General features: G+C 45.9%; 1 protein-coding gene across 1 annotated transcript in view; it reads right to left on the bottom strand.

The window, feature by feature from the left end:
• RNF17 (ring finger protein 17) overlaps nt 1–20,978 on the bottom strand; it is a 785,154-nt gene that overhangs the window by 626,915 nt on the left and 137,261 nt on the right.

Genomic DNA, 20,978 nt, shown 5'->3' with positions numbered 1-20,978 from the left:
GCCGATGCCTACTGGGTGCCGACTCCCTCGGCGACCCAGAGCTCTCGGTACCGACGCGGGAAGGAGACCGTGTCGATGCTTCTTTGACTTTTTCAAACGAAGCATGTCACCGGAGCTTCCCGATACAGACGAGGAGAACGTAGAATCCAGCCATCGCTTCCTCGGGGCCGAGGCCGAAGAATGTCGGTCTCGGGGGGGCTGTACCGCAGGAGCCCTCAGGGTAGGGGGAGACCCACCCGAAGGCTCACTGCCACAGCAGGGGAATGGACAGCCCTCACCTGCACTCCAGTCGAAGCACCACCGTCCGACATCAGCACTAGTGGAGGTCCCGGTACCACCGACGCCGACGCAGCCTTCCGCTGTCTCGGCCCCGACGATGCAGAGGGTCGATGCCTCGATGCAATCGATACAGTCGCGGCCGAGGGCGCAGGTCTTGACGCTGTCGACATTGATGCACTCAATACTCCCGGTGCCGATGAAGAGCCCGAGAACAACACGTTCCACTGGGCCAATCTCGCTACCTGAGTCCTTTTCTGTAAAAGGGCGCAGACTACAGGCCTGCGGGCGGTGCTCAGCCCCCAGACACTGAAGACACAACGCGTGCCTATCAGTGAGCGAGATCACCCGGGCGCACTGGGTGCACTTCTTGAAGCCGCTGGGAGACTTCGATGACATGGGCGGAAAAATCACGCCGGCGAAATCAAAACTCGTAATTGCGGTAGGGCACCAAAAAGAGGGGGAGAAAAAACTCGACCCAAGGCCTCAAAAGGGTCTACCCCGAAAACGAAAGAAAACTTAACGGGGCAAAAACTGGAAATACGGGAAGGGGAAAAAGTCCGAAAGGCCCTCCTCCGAAATCCCTTTTTTTTTTTAGAAGCGAAAGTCAAAAGACACGCGAGGGTCAACTTAAGGGGCACGAACGGCACAAACACGACCGTACCGAGCGCGGACAAAAGAAGACTGACGAACACGAGCCGGTTCGGGCGGGAAGACGGCCGCGCATGCGCGGCGCGCGAGGACTAGCAAAGGCCTTTGCTAGTGAAGTTTCCGATTGGAGGGGCTGCCGTGGACGTCACCCATCAGTGAGAACAAGCAGCCTGCTTGTCCTAGGAGAATGCTTGTTTTATTACCCTAATTTAATGATTACTGTTCTTTAGCTGGTGTGAGACTCGCTTCCTTCTTGTTTAGTTGACATGCCTCAACTGCTTCAGGGGGAAGGGCACTTCAGGGGAGTGTGGTGGTGCCATTTCTATGCATACTTGGTTTTTATGTTATGAGAGGGTCTTTGCCCTTTAGTCCAATTAACTAGGCTCTATGATGGGCATCTGACACTCTTGCACTTTTGCTGGGAATGATGATATACGTTAGCTTTTAAATGTGACGTTGAATGCCCGTGGTCTTAACACCCCCGCTAAGAATCAGATGTTATTGCTATGCCTACACACGGACATGGCCTTCAAACAGGAAATGCACTTGAAGCATAAAAGATACCCACAATTGTACTGTATATGTTTCTAATAGCTCTCACACTAAAATGAGGGGTGTGTTGATAGCGCTCTCTGTGGCCTATTCTTGGCAAATTGGACAGGTGTTCCCACATAAGAATGGCCATTATTTATCAATTAATGAGCCTCTGGGGGCAAGTTATATACGTTTATCTGTGTTTATGCACCTAATGAGGATCAGGCTGCATTCCTGGATATCTTGGACTGTATTATGCAGCACCATGGGGGGAGACTGTCTCCTTCTCGGAGGGGATTTTAATGTTATGATTGACCCCAGCTTGATAACACGGCACAGAATATGCAATATGTGCAGTGAGATAGGGTGTAGCTCAAACGTTTTATCACACACACTGTTTTTTGATCTCTGGCAATACAGTCTCTCAGAACAATGACTACATCAATGACTGCACTTTTCACTCTCACCTTATCTTCAGGTGGTCAGCTTCAGAGGTAGCTTTAGTCTGTTTCCCTTGCATTGTTGCCTCTGATGCTACTTCCTATGTGTTCCAAGCCTCACTTTGGTGTTGTGTGTTTCAAGCCTCTTTCTGGTAGCGCTTCCACTTCCTGTGTGTTCTAAGCCTCTCTCTGGTGTTGTGTATTTCCTGCCTCTGTCCTATAGTTGTGACATCATCAGTGAGGGCCTTTATAAGGAAGTGGAGGACATCCATTCAGGGCCTTCACAAAGACAAAGGTCTCCAGGTTTGTCCGTGTGCTTGTTAGCACTTCTTTCCCATTTCCCTGTTGCTGTGCTAGGTTAGAACTTCTGCCCTATTTACTAGTTTGTGCGCCTGTGTGGCACTTCTGTCTGGGTTCTGTGTGCTAGGGTTGCACTTCTACTTTAAAACTTCTGTTTGCCTGTGTGCTTAGATTAGCTCTTCTGCCTGAGATCTTGTTTCTGTGTGTGCTAGGGTTAGCACTTTGCCTGAGTTCTTCTGTTTCTGTGCAAGGCTTAGCCCTTCTGCCTTAGTTCTTCAGCTTGTCTGTGTGCTAGTGTTGGCACTTCTTTCTTGGGTTCCTGTTTGTTCTGTTGTGTGTTTGTGTGGCCCAGCCTTGAGCTCTGCCTAATTCCCTCTTCCTTCTGCTGTTGTGTTTGGGTTCCCGATTGGCCTTGCAGCCCGCATGAGAGAGCTCTGTGTGCATCGGTTCCAGGTCGGCCTTGTGGCCCGGATCGAGTGTTTTCTCTTCGGGCTTTACTTAGTTTGTCCATGTGTTCCCTGCCTAGTCCAGTCCTGGTTTGTGTCCTAGTACAGCCTGGGTGCTCTGTGCACTTTTGGTCTGGTTTCTGTCTGTTTGGTTATTGCACTCTGGATCTTGAACCATGTTATCAGGTGATGCCTTACAACCAAGGGCACCTGCCGAATCATTGCTAAGAGATTTATCTTTGGCAGCTAAGGTATCGCCCATACAGGCAGGGTACCCACCCAAGCCTGCTCTCAATGAAGACTTTTTTTTTTTTTTTTTTTGAAACACCAGGGATCCACTCCACCAAAACCTGTAATTGGAACTGCCTAGTAATAAAGGAACAAATTGGGGATACACATACCCCCCCTTGGAGATGGGCTGTAAAAAAGCATATTTCTACTTACCCTTGGGGGACACTTCTTCCAAATAAGTAAACTCCCTGAGCCCATACGCCAGGCCCCCTCCCTGCCCAACTTCAAATCCTTGCTCAAAGCCCACCAATGTCGCCTTCGGCACCTAACCACTATACCTCTATTCAGGAAATCTAGACTGCCCCAACTTGACATTTCGTCCTTTAGATTGTAAGCTCCTTTGAGCAGGGACTGTCCTTCTTTGTTAAACTGTACAGCGCTGCGTAACCCTAGTAGCGCTCTAGAAATGTAAAGTAGTAGTAGTAGTAGGAAGAAACACTTAGGAATAGGTAAAGGAAGGGCCAAAAATAAATTAGGCAGGATCATCATTTTTACTGCCTGAATATGACCCATCCAGGATATTGGGACAGTCTCATCTATCCGGTTCCTTATAAAGCTCTGACCATGGGAAGGGAATTTTTTGGTTTATATAGGGCCTCTAAAGTGGTGGTAATGTGGACCCCAAGATATTTAATGGATTTTCACACCCATGAAATGAAAAATATACTTCAAGCGTGCTACCTCTGGGGCTCCACTGTATTAAGGTTTCAAGATCTCCAACTTAGTCATATTGGCTTTAAAACCAAATTAGTCATATTGGCTTTAAAACCTAACACCTTTCCATATTGCGTGTGCACTGCAGTAATTCGCTGCAGAGATGTCTCAGGATGTGTTAAAGTGAGGAGAACATCATCCGCAAACAATATAATCTTGCTTTCAACAAGGCCATTAGGCATATGCACAAGAGGTTCAATAGAAATAGGTGTTACATAATGCTAAGTCAGTTCAGAACAAAAGTTCCATTAATTTTTTATTTAATTCAACATCAAGCTTCCCCCCTCCCTCCCCGTGTTACAGAACCCTGGTTAGAAGAAAGTGATTTGGTGATTGTAAATTAATTGCGCCTGTTAGGCTATATAGCATTGTTTCAATTGGAGAAAAGGGAAACGGGGATGTGGAGTATGGGAAAATTAGGTTCTTACCTTGGTAATTTTCTTTCCTTTAGTCACAGCAGATGAATCCATTAACTGATGGGTTGTATCCACCTACCAGCAGGTGGAGATAGAGAACACTGAAAAACCATAGTGCCTCTTGGACGGCTAGCCCCAACTGCCTTCAGTATTTGAGATTTCCAAAGCAGAGTGAACCATAAAGGTATAATAATAAACTTTCCTCACAGCGAACAAACGCCCCCCAGAACAGGAGCATCAAAGGAGGGACGATCTCAACCTCCTGTAGAAGAACCTCATGTAGACATTCTGATAACTGTTTTCCAACTTCTCCCAATATGATTTATATCTGCATGAAAGATCTGAACAAAAAAACAAAATCAGACAGGGAGGGATCATGGATTCATCTGCTGTGACTAAAGTAAAGAAAATTACCAAGGTAAGAACCTAATTTTCCCTTCCTTATCAGCAGCAGATGAATCCATTAACTGATGGGATGTACAAAAGCAATCCCTACTTAGGGAGGGAACAGGCCACACCGCGAGCAAGCACTTGTGCTCCAAAAATAGCGTCCTGCTTCACTGCAACATCCAGCCTCTAATGCCAGACAAATGAGAGCTGAGAAGCCCAAGTAGCCGCACTACAGATCTCTTGAAAAGAGAGTGCACCCGTTTCAGCCCACGAGGAAGAAATCGCTCTCGTGGAATGTGCCTTAAACGCTTCAGGCGGAGACCGACCTGAAAGCAGATACACAGCAAAAATGACTTTTTTGAGCCAACGGGCTATAGTGGCCTTAGATGCCGGGCCTCCAAGCCGAGAACCTGACAACAAGACAAAAAGGTGATCAGAAGTGCTGAAATCATTTTGACATCTGTAGATACTGCAACAGCGCCCTGCGGACATCCAGAAGATTTAACTGCCCAAAGGAGTCCGGGAACTCTTCCCTAGAAAAAGAAGGAAGAAAAATGGGCTGGTTCCAGTGAAACGCTGAAACCACCTTAGGCAGGAAGGAAGGCACTGTATGTACCGTTACTCCGGAGTCCGAGAATTGTAGAAAGGGGTCCAGACAGGACAGCGCCTGCAGCTCAAACACGCGGCTAGCCGATGTCATGGCCACCAAAAGACCGTCTTGAGAGTCACATCCTTCTCTGAAGCTCGCTTAAGCGGCTCGAAGGGCGAACACTGAAAAGCCTTAAACACCAGCCCCAGGTTCCAGGCGGACAGGGCAACTGGACAGGATGGGGCCTAAGCACCCCTCTGAGAAATCGGGCAATGTCCGAATGAGCAGCAAAGGACAAGCCAGCGTCCTTCCCTCAATAGCATGATAATGCTGCCACTTGCACCCGCAGGGAATTGTAAGCCAGGCCTTTTTGTAAGCCCTCCTGCAAAAAGTCCAGCACTGTCGAGACTGTAGCCCGCTTGGGAGTGATCGCCCTTGAAACACCCCAGGCCTCAAATTTGGGCCAGATCCGAGCATAAGCTGCGGAGGTGGACCGCTTGCGGGCCTGCAAGAGAATGGAGATGACCTTGTTAGAGTAGCCCTTGTCTCTCAATTGCGCCCTCTCAATAGCCAGGCCGTAAGACTAATTCGGCAGACCCTGAACCAACAGGTTCGGCACCAGGGGAAAATGCACCGGAGAGTCCACCAACTTCAGCGGAGATCCGCATACCACGGACGCCTTGGCCAATCTGGAGCTATGAGAATCACCAGAACTCGGTGCTTACAAATCCACAGTAGGACTCGCCCTATCAGGGGCCAAGGAGGGAACACATACAGGAACTCCGAGGGCCAGGGTTGAGCCAGAGCATCCAACCCCGCCGAGTGAGGATCTCTTCTTCTGCTGAAAAAGCAGGGTACTTTGGCGTTTGCACTTGACGCCATTAGATCCATTCCGGGAGTCCCCCATTTGGCACAAATCTGAAGAAAATCTTCTGCCAGTTCCCATTCCGCCGGGGTCTATTTGATGCCTGCTGAGAAAATCGGCTTGCATGTTGCTCTGACCTGCTATGTGAGCTGCTGACAGAAGCTGCAGGTGTAGCTCGGCCCAATGGCAAATATGAGCGGCCTCCGCGGCCAGTGCCCTGCACTGAGTGCCTCCCTGACGATTTATGTATGCCACCGCTGTCATGTTGTCTGACAGAACCCAGACAGCAAGCCCCTTCAGAGTCTTTTGAAAGGCCATAAGAGCCTAGAATATCGCTCTCAGTTCCAAGCAATTGATGGACCACCCCGCTTCCACGGGTGTGCAAAGACCCTGAGCATAGCTTCCCTGGCAATGTGCTCCCCAGCCTAGAAGGCTGGCATCTGTTATCACCAGGCACCAAGAAGGAAGCGCACGAGGCATTCCTTGGCACAGTATCCTGTCGGAGAACCACCACTCCATACTGAGCCAGGCCGCAGGGAGCAACGTTAGTCTGCGTTGATATTCCTGGGACATCGGAGACCATTGTTGAAGCAGGGCAATCTGCAGAGGCCTCATATGCTCTCTCGCCCAAGGCACCACCTCCAAGGTGGCCGTCATCGACCCCAGCAGCTGGACAAAGTCCCAAGCTCGCGGGCGAGGCATCCGCAGGAGCAGACGGACCTGATTCTGAAGCTTGCACCGCCTTTGGTCGGGGAGAAAGACAAACCCCAAGGCCGTATCGAACCGGACCTCCAAATACTCAAGAGACTAACAGGGGATCAAGGTGACTTTTCGGTATATTGACCACCCAGCCTAGTGTCTGCAGGACCGCCACCACTCTGACCGTGGCAAGATGACTCTCGGTTGCCGAATCCGCTCTGATGAGCCAGTCGTCGAGATAAGGGTGAACTCTGATACCCTCTCGCCTGAGACAGGCAGCTACGACCACCATTACCTTGGAAAAGGTACGGGGAGCTGTGGCTAGGCCGAAAGGCAAGGCCTGAAACTGAAAATGCTTTCCCAACACCGCAAAGCGGAGGAACCGCTGGTGTGGAGGCCAGATAGGAATGTGCAAATAAGCTTCTTTTAGGTCCAGAGATGTGAGAAACTCTCCTGGCTGTACCGCCGCAATGACGGAGCACAGGGTTTCCATGCGAAAATGTCGTACTCTGAGAGCCTCATTGACTCTTCGTAAGTCGAGGATCGGTCTGAAAGACCCGCCACTTCGAGGCACGACAAAATTAATGGAATAGCGGCCACAGCCACGTTCGGTGGGAGGCACCGGGATCACCGCTCTGAGGTGCAAGACTTGTAAGGTCTCCTCTACTGCCACCCGTTTTACGGCAGTGCCGCATCAGGACTCCACAAACACGTCTCTCACCGGGGCACCGAATTCCAGTCAGTAACCTTCTCTGATCAGGTCCAGGACCCACTGATCCAAGGTAATCTTGGTCCGCTCCTCTAGAAAGAGGGAAAGACGTCCTCCTATAGCAGGCGAGGAGTGGACTGGTGTCCCATCATTGTGGACGCCCCTGAACTCCTGGCCTTGAACCGGCCCCTGCGGAACGTTTGTCCGAGCGAAAGGAGTTCCTCTGCTGAAAACGGGTACGTTGAGAAAACCCATACCTGCGAGCTTCACGGAAGCAAGGTCTGGAAGAGGAGGGAAACACGAGGCCCTTGGAAGAAGGCCTCGGCCTATCCTCAGGTAACCGCTGGGGTTTAGATTCCCCCAGGTCTTTCACAATCATTTCCAATTCCTCTCCAAATAACAAGAGGCCCCAAAAGGGTAGCCTCACCAGCCTTTGCTTAGAAGCCATGTCAGCCGCCCAATGCCGCAGCAAAAGAAGGCGGCGGGCAGATACCGCCAGACATCTGTTTGGCCGAAGCTCTGACCAGATCATAAAGGGTGTCAGCCAAAAAGGGAGCCCGCACCATCGGCGGACTGTTCCACCGCTGCTGTAACCAGGAAAGACATGCACGGGCTGAATAGGAACAGCAAATAGACGCCCTCAAGGCAAGGCCTGCAATTTCAAAGGATTGCTTCAGCGCGGACTCCAGCCACCGGTCCTGCATGTCTTTCAAAGCGACCCCTCCCTCTACTGAGAGAGTGGTCTTTTTTGTCACCGCCGTGACCAATGCATCCACTTTAGGCATCCCCAAAGGGGCCAAGTGCTCCTCACTCAGAGGGTAAAAGCTGACCCATAGCCCTGGCCACTTTCAAAGGCCCATCGGGGTCAGACCATTGAGTAGAAATAAGCTCTTGGATGGAGTCATGCACTGGAAAGGCCCGAGTAGGCTTCTTAGTACTCGCCATCCTAAGATTAACAGATGAGGCCTCGCCTTCAGCAGGATCAATCGAGAGGGCCTTCAAGGCGTCAGTAATGAGAGCTGGCAGCTCGTTGCAGTGGAAAATCCGGACTGCATTCGTATCATCCAAATCCAGTGACAAACAGGCACCCTCCTCTGGATCATCCGTCCCTGAGGGCCTGCCAGATCCCTCAGACTCTCCACAGCCCGATCACGGGGAGGAAAAAGGATATGCGCCACTTTCAGACGGAGAATTTACCTATGTTTAGCGTGTTTCCAACGCTCGGGGGAGGAATTAACCTCTGAAGCCATCCCCGGGGCATCAACACCCAGAGGGAACCCAGGATGCAACGCAGTGTCACACACCTGCGGCAGAGCTCTTTTCAGCATGAAAGCCTTATGCATTAAAAGCACAAACTCGAGGAAAAACTCACCCTGACCCTCCACCTCCGAGTTAGGAGAAATGGATGTAGGCGCTCCTCTGGCAGCCTCTAAACGAGGCGCCCCCCTGCCCTCAGACTCCTCCACAACCGCGAGGGTCGAGGCATGCAGCACTTCCAACATGGCACCCGCTGTCAGCTCCATCGAGCGGGAAGAAACATCGCTTGCCATGCTCATACTAGTGTGAGCATCTAAGGAGCACGTTTTACACAGCCCCGCTGCTGATCTGCGTTTACCACAACAGAAGCAGCGCTTAACTCCTTCAGTATCCATCGTCCGACAGGACAGAAATATAGCAATAAAATGGCAGCTTCGCGCCAACACTTACCCCGATCGGAACGGCATCTGCGGGACCTCCCCAGAGGAGCTGGGCAACACTCTCACCTCAGAGGCCTGAGTCAACGAGCTCCGGACAAGCTGCACAGAACCAGAATTACTGGAAAAAGTCTCAGAACAGCCACGCAGTAAAAGTGCGCTTTTTATTTTTACGCTGTGAGGAAAGTTGGAGGCAGGCAGTAACAGAGGGACTCCAGGAGGCGGGAGGAATGGGTAAGGCAGGGAAAGGGCGAACCTATATGCCTTTAAAGTGGGCACCACCAGCCACAACACCCTCAACTGGCAAAGCACAGGAGCCACCCCAGGCAGTCTGAAATCCAGGAGCTGATCAAGCTACGTCCACACCTGCTGGGTGATAGAGAAATACTGAAGGTAGTTGGGGCTAGCCATCCATGAGCAGTGGTGTGCTGGAGCCGGCTCGCAAGAGCCGGTTGTTAAACTTTCTACCGACTTGTGAGCTGGTTTAAAAATCGCGAGCCGGCTCTGGCTCTCCTCCTTCCCTCCAGATCCGGTCCCTCACTGACTCCTTGTCCTTCTAATTCTTCGGGGCAGGCAGTCTTGCCTGCCCGCTGCCTCTCCCCCGCTTCAAAAATGGCCGCCGAGACTCGGAGAGAAGAAATGCTGGACATGCTTGGAGGGGAGGGAAGAGAGGAGAAAAACTGAACATGGATGAAGAAAATAGGCAGAAGCTGAGGACCAGAAATGAAGAAGAAAAGAGGAAAGGAAAGAAATAAATGGAAAGGAAGCCCTGGAAACATAATTAAGAGGGCAGATAGAAGCAGAATCGGATACTGGGCCAGCATGATCAGAAAAACAGTCACCAGACAACAAAGGTAGAAAAAAATCATTTTATTTTCATTATAGTGTTTGGAATATGTTCACTTTGAGAATCAGGCACTCAACATTAAAAGTTTATATTTATTTACTTATTTATGGCATTTTATCCCACATTAAACGTGAATTAGATTGGAACCTGGGATCATTTTTTTTTCCTGGAGGAATGAATGCATTGCACACCCCCCCCCCCCCCCCCCCCCCGCTATAGCCAGCTCTGAAATTTGGGGAGGGGCGCAGAGGGGGACCGGTTAGAGAGCCTGTTAAACATTTACCAGCACACCACTGTCCAAGAGGCACTATGGTTTTTCAGTGTTCTCTACCTCCACCTGCTGGTAGGCGGATACAACCCATCAGTTAATGGATTCATCTGCTGCTGATGACACGGAAGGGATCAATTTGGTCAAAACTACCTGATAAGTACTTTACAAGGGAGTGAATTATGGGTTACTTTTTCAGCGGTATCAAAGAGGTATCAAGACATGGTAGGGCAGATATTTTCTAAGGTAAATAAAAGTGTTTGCAGAAATGATATTTGTCAACCATCAGTGTTAAAAGGCTTGAGGGAAAAAAACAATCCAGTGTTTACTTAAATCATTAAGGGATGTTTAGAATCAGGAATAGCGCCATAATACTTTAAACAGGCTGTTGCGAGACCTTTGTTAAAAAAATAAGAATGCTAACCTAAACTCTGTGGAGAATTATAGACCCATGTCTTCATTACCATAGATGGCAGAGGTGATGGAAAGATTGGTGTATGGGCAATTTTTTGGATTTACACTGCTTTTTTTGTAGAAAAAAAGGTGCCGGTACTCATTATGGGCAGGGTCACCACATATGGCTCCACCCCTATGCTAGCCACACCCCTTACACCAGCTATGGCGCATAGAGACAAGACATCATTGAAAACATTATTCTAGTATAGGAGAACAAAATAACGTGATTTTTTTCATTATAAATTTCTGCAAGCTGTTACAGCTCCAGTATACCCAGTGCAAAATAAGACAGCAGATGTAAGTTCTCAAATTGGACATATTTCAAACACTAAAATGAAAATAAAATGATTTTTTTCTACCTTTGTTGTTTGGCGACTGTTTTTCTTTCCATATTGGTCCCAATCTCTGACTCTGCTGCTCTCCATCTGTTCCCTTAACTCCATTTCCAGGGCTTCCTTTCCATTTATTTCTTTACTTTCCGCCTTTTTACTTCATTTCTTGTCCTACAACCGTAAGTAAAAGCTGTCCACTGGATCCAGCTTCTGCCTATTTTCTTCATCCATGTGCAGTTTTTCTTCTCTCTTCCTTTTCCCTCATCTCATTCCTCACTCTTCCCTCCCCACCATCCATGTTCAGCAATTCTTCTCTCTCCCTTCCCTCTCCTCCACCCATGTCCTGCAACTCTCTTCTCTCCCCTGCCCCCCCTCCAGCCATCCATACCCACCCAGCGATTCCCTTGGCTTCCCTGCCTCCCCCCCCAACCATCCATACCCACAAAGCGATTCCCTTGGCTCCCCTGCCCCCCCTCCAGGCATCCATACCCTCTCTCCCTGAGCCCTGCCCTCCCATCCATGCTTCTCTGTCCCCAGCCCTCTCCATTCATCCCTATCCAGTAATTCCCCTCTCTCCCTAAGCCCTGCCCTCCCATCCAAGCTCCTCTGTCCCCTGCCCCCTCCATTCATCCCTATCCAGCAATTCCCCTCTCTCCCTGAGCCCTGCCCTCCCATCCATGCTCCTCTGTCCCCTGCCCCCTCCATTCATCCCTATCCAGCAATTCCCCTCTCTCCCTGAGCCCTACCATCCATGTCCAGATGGTCCTCTCTCCCTTGCCCTACCACTCCCATGTCCAACTGCCTGCCTGTCCTGACGCCCTCTTCTCCCTCCAAGGATCCTTTTTCTTTTATTATTTTAAATTTACCTGACCTCCGAGTCCAACCGCATGGGCAGCAGTGTCACTGAAAGCACTCCCCTCCCGAGTCCTGACGTCTGTAGCAGAAGCTTCCTGATTCGTTCATTCTCAGTGTCCCGCCCTCAAGGACGGGACACTGAGAATGAACGAATCAGGAAGCTTCTGCTACAGACGTCAGGACTCGGGAGGGGAGCGCTTTCAGTGACGCTGCTGCCCATGTGGTCGGACTCGGACGGAGATTAGGTAAATTTAAAATAATAAAAGAAAAAGGATCCTTGGGGGGAGAAGAGGGCGGGCAGATAAGTGGCGGTAACGCAGGGCAAAAAAAAGGTGCCAGTATACCGTACCGTTGCGTACCGGCACAAAAAAAGCACTGGATTTACATAAGATTCTAGACTCCAATCAGTTTGGTTTTCAATCATTCCATGACACAGACACTGTTTGATGTGGTAAGAACAGGCTTTAGTAATGGCCAACATTTTCTTTTGGTAAATTTAGATGTATCCGCTGCCTTTGATACTATTAATCATGTTATTTTTATTAACAGATTGAAGGCAACTGGAACATGAAGTACAGTATTGAAAAAAAGGCTTTCATGCCATTCAGGGAAATGACTTGTTAGAGTGCACCTTTTTGATACTTTGTCGGTTACTTAACTGTTTTGGTATACAATTCAGATTATATACAGACTATGTATAGTTTGTGATTCTGTTGGAAAAAAAAGTGTTAAAAGATACATTTGTGAGATTGAGATTAATTTTGCAATCAATTGTTGGATGTCTGCAAATAGTCTGAAATTAAATATTAACAAAACTCAGATTAGGTTATAGACATATGATTCACCGGATAATCCCACAATATTTCAGTCTCAATGCGAGGATGAGACGATGCAGGGAGAAGGGTTTTAGATTTGTTAGGAACTGGGCAACATTCTGGGGAAGGGGGAGCCTATTCCAAAAGGATGGGCTCCACCTTAACCAGGGTGGGTCCAGGCTGCTCGCATTGATAGAGCAGCTTTTAAACTAGAAATGGGGGGAAGGCCAACAGTCGCTCAAAAGCGCATGGTTCGGGATAAGGTATCTTGCAAGGATACCTCACAAACAGGGAAGATAGGGTTTCTGGATAGTGAGGTTGCACAACAGTGGTAGACCAGGTGCCCTTAAATACAACTAAAAGATCAGACAAAAGATGGCAAATCAATAGTGCGAAGTACTAAGCATCGTGCAAATAGGAACAACAAACACTCTGAAATGTCTATATGCAAATGCTAAAAGTCTAAGAAATAAGATGGGAGAGTTGGAATATATTGCACTAAATGAAAAATTGGATATAATAGGCATTACTGAGACCTGGTGGAAGGAGGATAACCAGTGGGACACTGTCATACCGGGGTACAAAGTATATCGTAGTGATAGGGTGGACCGGACTGGTGGAGGGGTAGCATTGTATATTAATGAGAGCCTTGACTCAAGATAGATTACAAATTCAGCAAGACTCAAATCACACCTTTGAATCATTGCAGGTTGAAATTTCATGTAGAAAAGGGAAAAGGACGGTGATAGGAGTGTACTACCGTCCGCCTCGCCAGGATGAGCAGGTAGATGCAGAAATGATAAAAAATCAGAGACGCAAACAAAATGGGCAATGTGATAATAATGGGTGACTTCAATTATCCAAATATACACTGGGTAAATGTAACATCGGGACATGCTAGAGAGGTACAATTCCTTGATGAAATCAAGGACAGCTTTATGGAGCTGCTGGTGCAGGAGCCAACAAGAGAAGGAAAAATTCTAGACTTAGTCCTTAGTGGAGCACATAATCTGGTGAGGGACTTTATGGTACTGGGGCTGCTTGATAACAGTGATCATAATATGATCAGTTTTGATATCAACCTTGAAGTAACTAAATACGTTAGCATTTAACTTAAAAAAAAAAAAGACCGATAAAATGAGAAGAACGAACGGTGGGGGGAAAAAAAAAAAAAAAAAAAACTTAGGGGGGGCAATTGAGAGGGTAAAAACTGTACAACAGGCATGGACGCTCTTCAAAAATATCATCCTGGAGGCCCAGGCCAAACATATTCCGCAAATTAGAAAAGAAAGACGGAAGTCCAAAAGACAGCCGGCATGGTTGAAAAGTGAGGTGAAGGAAGCTATTAGGGCTAAAAGAAACGTCTTCAGAAAATGGAAGAAGGAACCGTCTGAAAACAAGCAGCAGCAGCATAAGGAGTGTCAAAGCATATGCAAGGCGCAGATAAAGAAGGCCAAGAGTGATTACGAAAAAAAAGCATAAGAGACAAAAAAATACAGTAAAAAAAATTTCGGTATATTAAAAGCAGGAAGCCGGCAAAAGAATCGGTTGGACCGCTGGATGATCGAGGGGTAAAAGGGGCGATCAAGGAAGACAATGATGTAGCGGAGAGATTGAATGAATTTTGCGCCTCGGTCTTCACTGAGGAAGATTTGGGTGGGATACCGGTGTCGGAAATGGTATTCCAAGCGGACGAGTCGGAGAAACTTACTGAATTCACGCGGTAAACCTGGAGGACGTAATGGGGCAGTTCAGCAAACTGAAGAGTAGCAAATCTCCTGGACCGGATGGTATTCATCCTAGAGTACTGATAGAACAGAAAAATGAACTTGCGGAACTACTGCTAGTGATATGCAATTTATCCTTAAAATCGGAAGTTTGGAGGGTGGCCAATGTAACGCCGATTTTTAAAAAAAGGTTCCAGGGGAGATCTGGGAAATTATAGACTGGTGAGTTTGACGTCGGTGCCAGGGAAAATGGTAGAGGCTATTATTAAAAACAAAATTACAGAGCACATCCAAGGACATGGATTACTGAGACCAAGTCAGCACGGCTTTTGTGTGGGGAAATCTTGCCTGACCTATTTACTTCAATTCTTTGAAGGAGTAAAACATGTGAACAAAGGGGAGCCGGTTGATATTGTGTATCTGGATTTTCAAAAGACATTTGACAAGGTACCTCATATGAAAGGCTACAGAGGAAATTGTAGGGTCATGGGATAGGAGGAAATGTCCTATTGTGGATTAAAAACTGGTTGAAGGATAGGAAACAGAGAGGGGAGTTAAATGGGCAGTATTCACAATGGAGAAGGGTAGTTAAGTGGGGTTCCTCAGGGGTCTGTGCTAGGACCGCTGCTTTTTATTATATTTATAAATGATGTAGAGATGGGAGTAACTAGCAAGGTAATTAAATTTGCCGATGACACAAAGTTATTCAAAGTCATTAACTCACGACAGGATTGTGAAAAATTACAGAAGGACCTTACGAGACGGAGACTGGGCAGCTAAATGGCAGACGACGTTTAATGTGAGCAAGTGCAAGGTGATGCATGTGGGAAAAAAGAACCTGAATTATAGCTACGTCATGCAAGGTTCCACGTTAGGAGTTACGGACCAAGGGATCTGGGTGTCGCCGTCGATAATACACAAACCTTCTGCTCAGTGTGCTGCTGCGGCTAGGAAAGTGAATAGAATGTTGGGTATTATTAGGAAAGGTATGGAAAACAGGTGTGAAGATGTCATAATGCCATTATATCGCTCCATGGTGCGACCGCACCTTGAGTGTCACCGCATCTCAAGGAACATATAGCAGAATTGGAAAAGGTGCAGCGAAGGGCGACTAAAATGATAGCGGGGGGCTGAGATGACTTTCCTATGAAGAAAGACTAAGGAGGCTAGGGCTTTTCAGCTTGGAGAAGATACTGCTGAGGGGAGACATGATAGAGGTATATAAAATAATGAGTGGAGTGGAACAGGTGGATGTGAAGCGTCTGTTCACGCTTTCCAAAAATATTAGGACTAGGGGGCATGCGATGAAACTACAGTGTAGTAAATTTAAAACATATCGGAGAAACTTTTTCTTCACCCAACACATAAATAAACTCTGGAATTTGTTGCCAGAGAACGTGGTGAAGGTGGTTAGCTTGACAGAGTTTAAAAAGGGGTTAGACGGTTTCCTAAAGGACAAGTCCATAAACCACTACTAAATGGACTTGGGAAAAATCCACAATTCCAGGAACAACATGTATAGAATGTTTGTACGTTTGGGAAGCTTGCCAAGTGCCCTTGGCCTGGATTGGCCGCTGTAGTGGACAGGATGCTGGGCTTGATGGACCCTTGGTCTTTTCCCAGTGTGGCATTACTTATGTACAATAATGAATCTATTCCTATTGTTAGGACATTGAGAAATCCAGGTGTTATTCTGGATGATGGTTACACAATGAAAGCACATGTACTAAAGATTATTAAAGAAGTATATTTTAAACTGAGATTGATAAGAAAGATGATATATTTAATGAAACCACAACATTTTTAAAACGGTGATACAGAGTTTAATGAAACCACAACATTTTTAAAACAGTGGTACAGAGTTTAATCATACCATGTCTTGATTATGCAAATACATTGCTGCTGAGACTTCAGAAGAAGCAACTGAGTGCTTTACAGACAGCCCAGAACTCGATGGCCCGGGTTCTGGTTGGAAAGACTTAAGTTTGAACACTGATGAAGCATTATATTGTAGTAACACCAGTTCTGAAAAGCCTGCACTGATTACCTATAGAATATAGGATTCAATTTAAAAAATAACCTGTTTTGATACTTGAAACTATGGCATTATGTCTGGAATCTACCCTTGTCTGACTTATGTGAAGATGTTCAGGAATCCTTGAATGAAGCCTTTACTTTAAGCTCTCAGGGCCAGATGCCCTTGGGATATCACCACATATGTTTTGAAGCTGTCCTGTGGTTATTGCGTTTTGGACTTGGGTCATGCAAGTGACTATGGCCCAATGGCTCACCCTCCAAGACTGGCTCCTACTCCTCTTGTTAAAGGATTCTAGTTTATCTGCTCCTATACCTCCGGGCCTGTTGGCCTTTCTTCACTGCTTGATTCTCATGGCAAAAAAGGCTATATTACATTGGAGTGAAGTTACCCCACCTTCATACTCTAGTTGGAGGTCACAGATCACACTACTCTTTATGGAAACACTGGAGGTTTCAGGACATAACATCAGTCCAGGAGAAATTTTTTTTTGCACATGCTTACCTTGCAAGGTTTGAATAAACACGGTTTACACAAAAATGGCCTGCTTGGAGTTTAAAATACTTATACAACAAGTTTCTGAGATATTAGCAACGAGACTTCATGTGTATCAACCAAACTGAGCATTAAGATCAGCGACTCAAATTGTCAGATATTCAATCTCATCATGTGATATGCTCTAGTGAATACAGAAATAAAATTTTCTACATTGCTGGACCAGCTTATTGGAATAAGTTTCTTTTGCAAATACAGAATATTACAGACTAAGGAATTTAGAAAAGCTTAAAACATCATGAAAGCCTTCAGCTAATGCATGACATGTTAATATATGATTCAGGACTTTGATTTCTTAAATATTTTGAAGTGTCTGGGGTTTTTTTTATTTGGTTTTAGATTGTGTATGTAATTATGTAATCTGCTGAACAATGGATCAAGCAGAATAAAAAATTTTTTAAGAAAATTAAAATACCTACCGGACTCAGACCCATTTTGCAGCCTGATCTTAGGTCTAATGAGAAAATCTTGATAAATTCAATAACTAGCAAGGATGCTTACTGAATTTAACTTTTTACAGTCTACACAAAATCATAATGTACCATCCTTTTTTTCCCTCCATACCACTAACAGAGCTGCCCATGGACTGTTGCTTTCTTTAGGATTCTTTATTGAAAAGCTCAAAAACATGATCCTTAAATTCAGCAAATATATGATGTGATACTTCAAAACAAAAGTTTTCTAAAACAAACACTGGGAAATCACGAACACAAAAAAGTGTACAAAAGCAAAGGTTTCATATTACACCTAACTCTTTGAATGAAAAATGGATGTTTAGTATGTTGATTATGGCAGCACTATCTTGGGTAGGCAACCACATGGGATAATTTAAATGAATTCAGAGAACTAAGAAATTTTGAGCAGCCCTCAAGCCACACTATCAATTTCTCGAGGGTGGGGGGGTCATTCAGTACCTAGATGAGATAGTCAATCTGCTAGGGGAAGTTCTGATTTCTGTGTTTGGTTGGTTGTTTTCCTATTTTATGAAATTCTTTTCATTCTTTTAAGACAGTCTAGCAAACTTGAAATAAACAATAAAGCAAAGTTACTTACCTGCAGCAGTGTTCACAGAGGACAGCAGGCATATATTCTCACATGTGAGCGACGTCCCCAGAGTCCTGTGCAGAACTGCCATAGCGTGCTGCCACTTTAAAACCTTTGGGCAGTGTCTTCATCACACATTTGTAAGTGCCGTCCCACCCAATACTCAAGCGTGGGACCAGTAATATAATAAGAAAGCTAAGTCAACAACTGTAGGGGAGGCAGGAGAAAGGCAAGAATATGTACCTGCTGTCCTCTGACAATACCTGCTATAGGTAATTAACTTTGCTTCTCCGGGGACAAGCAGGCACAATATTATCACATGTGAAACTCACTAGCTGCCAGGCTCACAGTGTTAATAATGAACTTGATATAACTGAAGCAAAAAGTGAACCTGGTGGAGAAAAAAAGGGAAAGGGTAAAGGGAAATGGGACTTGATATACCGCCTTTCTGAGGTTTTTGCAACTACATTCAAAGTGGTTTACATATATTCAGGTACTTATTTTGTACCAGGGGCAATAGAGGGTTAAGTGACTTGCCCAGTCACAAGGAGCTGCAGTGGGAATCAACTCAGTTCCCCAGGATCAAAGTCCACTGCACTAACCACTAGGCTACTCCTCCGAAGGGTGGAGATGACATTCAAGTACTAAAGATTTTTCAGGACTAGTTGTCCAAACTGGCTATCCTGCTCCATAGAGTAGTGAAGGTGTGGATAGAAGACCACGTTGCTGCCTTGCACATGTCTTCAATGGAGGCAGAGTGGAAATGGGCTACTAAAGCCACCATAGCTCTTACATCATAAGCGGTGACACAGCAATGAAGGTCAGCCCAGCCTAAACATATGTTTACAAGACAGTATGTTTGGTGATGGAATTCTTTAGACACGTACTCTTATGGAAACGGTTCACTGATGACGTGTTTTTCATTTGGACCGGTAGGACAGATGAATTACAAGAGTTTTTTCAACACCTTAATGACAATGACACCAATATCACATTTGAAATGTTGACTGCATCTGATATCATTAGTATTTTGGATATCAATATCAGAGTACTTGAAGGTAAATTCTACACGCAGATTTTCCAGATACCTACTGACACTAATTCAATTTTACATTACAGGAGTTTTCATGCAAAATCACAAAAAATGGGCATTCCCATAGGGCAATTCCTTCAGGTAAGAAGATTATGCCAGGATGAGCAATTATATGACAAGCATGCAGCGGATCTATATCCAAGATTGAGAAAGCGGGGGTACCCGGAAAGGATATTGAAGACAGCACGTAAGAGAGCAAGAAATGCACACCGCCAATGGTTGTTACAAACTCACGCTACCAATCGTAATTTACAAAAATCGTATGGTATGTGTTCTACCCTTCTCTAATCGCACTAATTACATCAAAAGAATTATTCGACAGCATTGGCCACTGTTGAGACTGCACAATCTCTTCAGATCTTTGTTTCGCTTACAAATGATCAAGGAATTTAGAACTATTCAATAGCACTAAAGATGAGTGAGAAGTATCCTCCACGGGGAAACACGGAAAATGCCATCGGTGTGTATACAGTAGGCATGCATGGTGCACTTCGGAGGACACACATCCAGTCACTGGCCGGAGTTATAAACTGCGCAATCATACTAACTGTGAATCTAGGGGGGTGGTATATGGAATACGATGCCCATGCATAAAATGGTACATTGGACAAACGAAGCAACGCATCAAAGACCGCATAGCGGAACACCTCAGCAATTTAAGAAAACAGAAAAAAGATGCGCCTCAAGTTACCCAATGGGCAGAAGCAGGACACCAAGAAAAAGATCTTCTATTTGTAGTACAACAACAACTACTGATAAGTTTTCAGGAAATATAGTATCTAGATTACTTCAAATGGAACAACAATTAATTTATCAATAGAAGACAGTGGAACCAAGGGGCCTCAATAAAAATTGATTGGTGGGGCTTCCATGTTAGCTTCAGAATTTAGTATAACAGTAGTACTGGGCAGACTTCTACAGTCTGTGCCCTGAGAAAGGCAAGGACAAATCAAACTCTGGTATACATATAAAATATCACATACCATGTAAAAAATGTTTATCTTGTTGGGCAGACTGGATGGACCGTACAGGTCTTTATCTGCCGTCGTTTACTATGTTATGAGTCCAATGCCAGGAATTCCCGATGTTGAGTTGGTGCACCTGTCAATGCAGGTTCCTCATTCGATGCCGAATCCCCTGCTATGCTCGATGCTTTTTCACAATGGATTCTGTGAGTTTGAAATGTCCTCTCTTGCATGCACAGATAGAAGTTACACTATGTGCCTATACACTGGAACCAAGCATTCAACATACCAGTTATGAGTGTCTGTGCCCGAGATAGACCTATTGCACCAAGTACACTTTTTAAAGCCACTTGGCATCCTCCATGGAGAGAAAACCAGATGACACAAGGTGAAAAGATTCAATGGGGAGCTTGAGTAAAAATCTAACCAAAAATGGTTGATGCTCCTCAGCCAAAAAAAAAAAAAGTCTCAAGAGGCCCCCAAAGGCTGAAAAATGGAAAAAAAAAAAAAAGATTTTGGTTAAATTTAACAATAAACAAAGAAAACTGGAAAAAAAATCCCACAGATGAAAAGCACAAAGTAGAGATGGTTTGACACACTGAGGAGAGATTAGAAATCCAGGCTCTCTGCTCCGCAGAAAACACAAAACTGTTGATCCCATGTTTAAGAATCTGGCAGGAAGGCACTTACACATACGCGGTGGGGGCACTGCCTAAAGGTTTTAAAGTGACAGTACATTATGGCAGCGTACATCACCAGGCTCTCACATGAGATTATGTCTGCCTGTCCATGGAGATGGTAGTATAACAAGAAATGAGTAATGAGCTACATAAAATACTTGAATATTCATCTTTCACCTATCCTGTAATTAACTTAATTCTCTACGACAGTGGTTCCCAAAGCTGCCCTGCGATAACCCACAGCAGTTCTGCAACTGTCTACAATGAACGTCCATGATAAATTTGCATTCAC

This window comes from Microcaecilia unicolor, chromosome 4, assembly GCF_901765095.1.
Source record: "Microcaecilia unicolor chromosome 4, aMicUni1.1, whole genome shotgun sequence".
NCBI classification, from domain to species: Eukaryota; Metazoa; Chordata; class Amphibia; order Gymnophiona; family Siphonopidae; genus Microcaecilia; species Microcaecilia unicolor.
The sequence above is the reverse complement of the archived record's forward strand: the minus strand, read 5'-3'. Positions and strand labels throughout refer to the sequence as shown.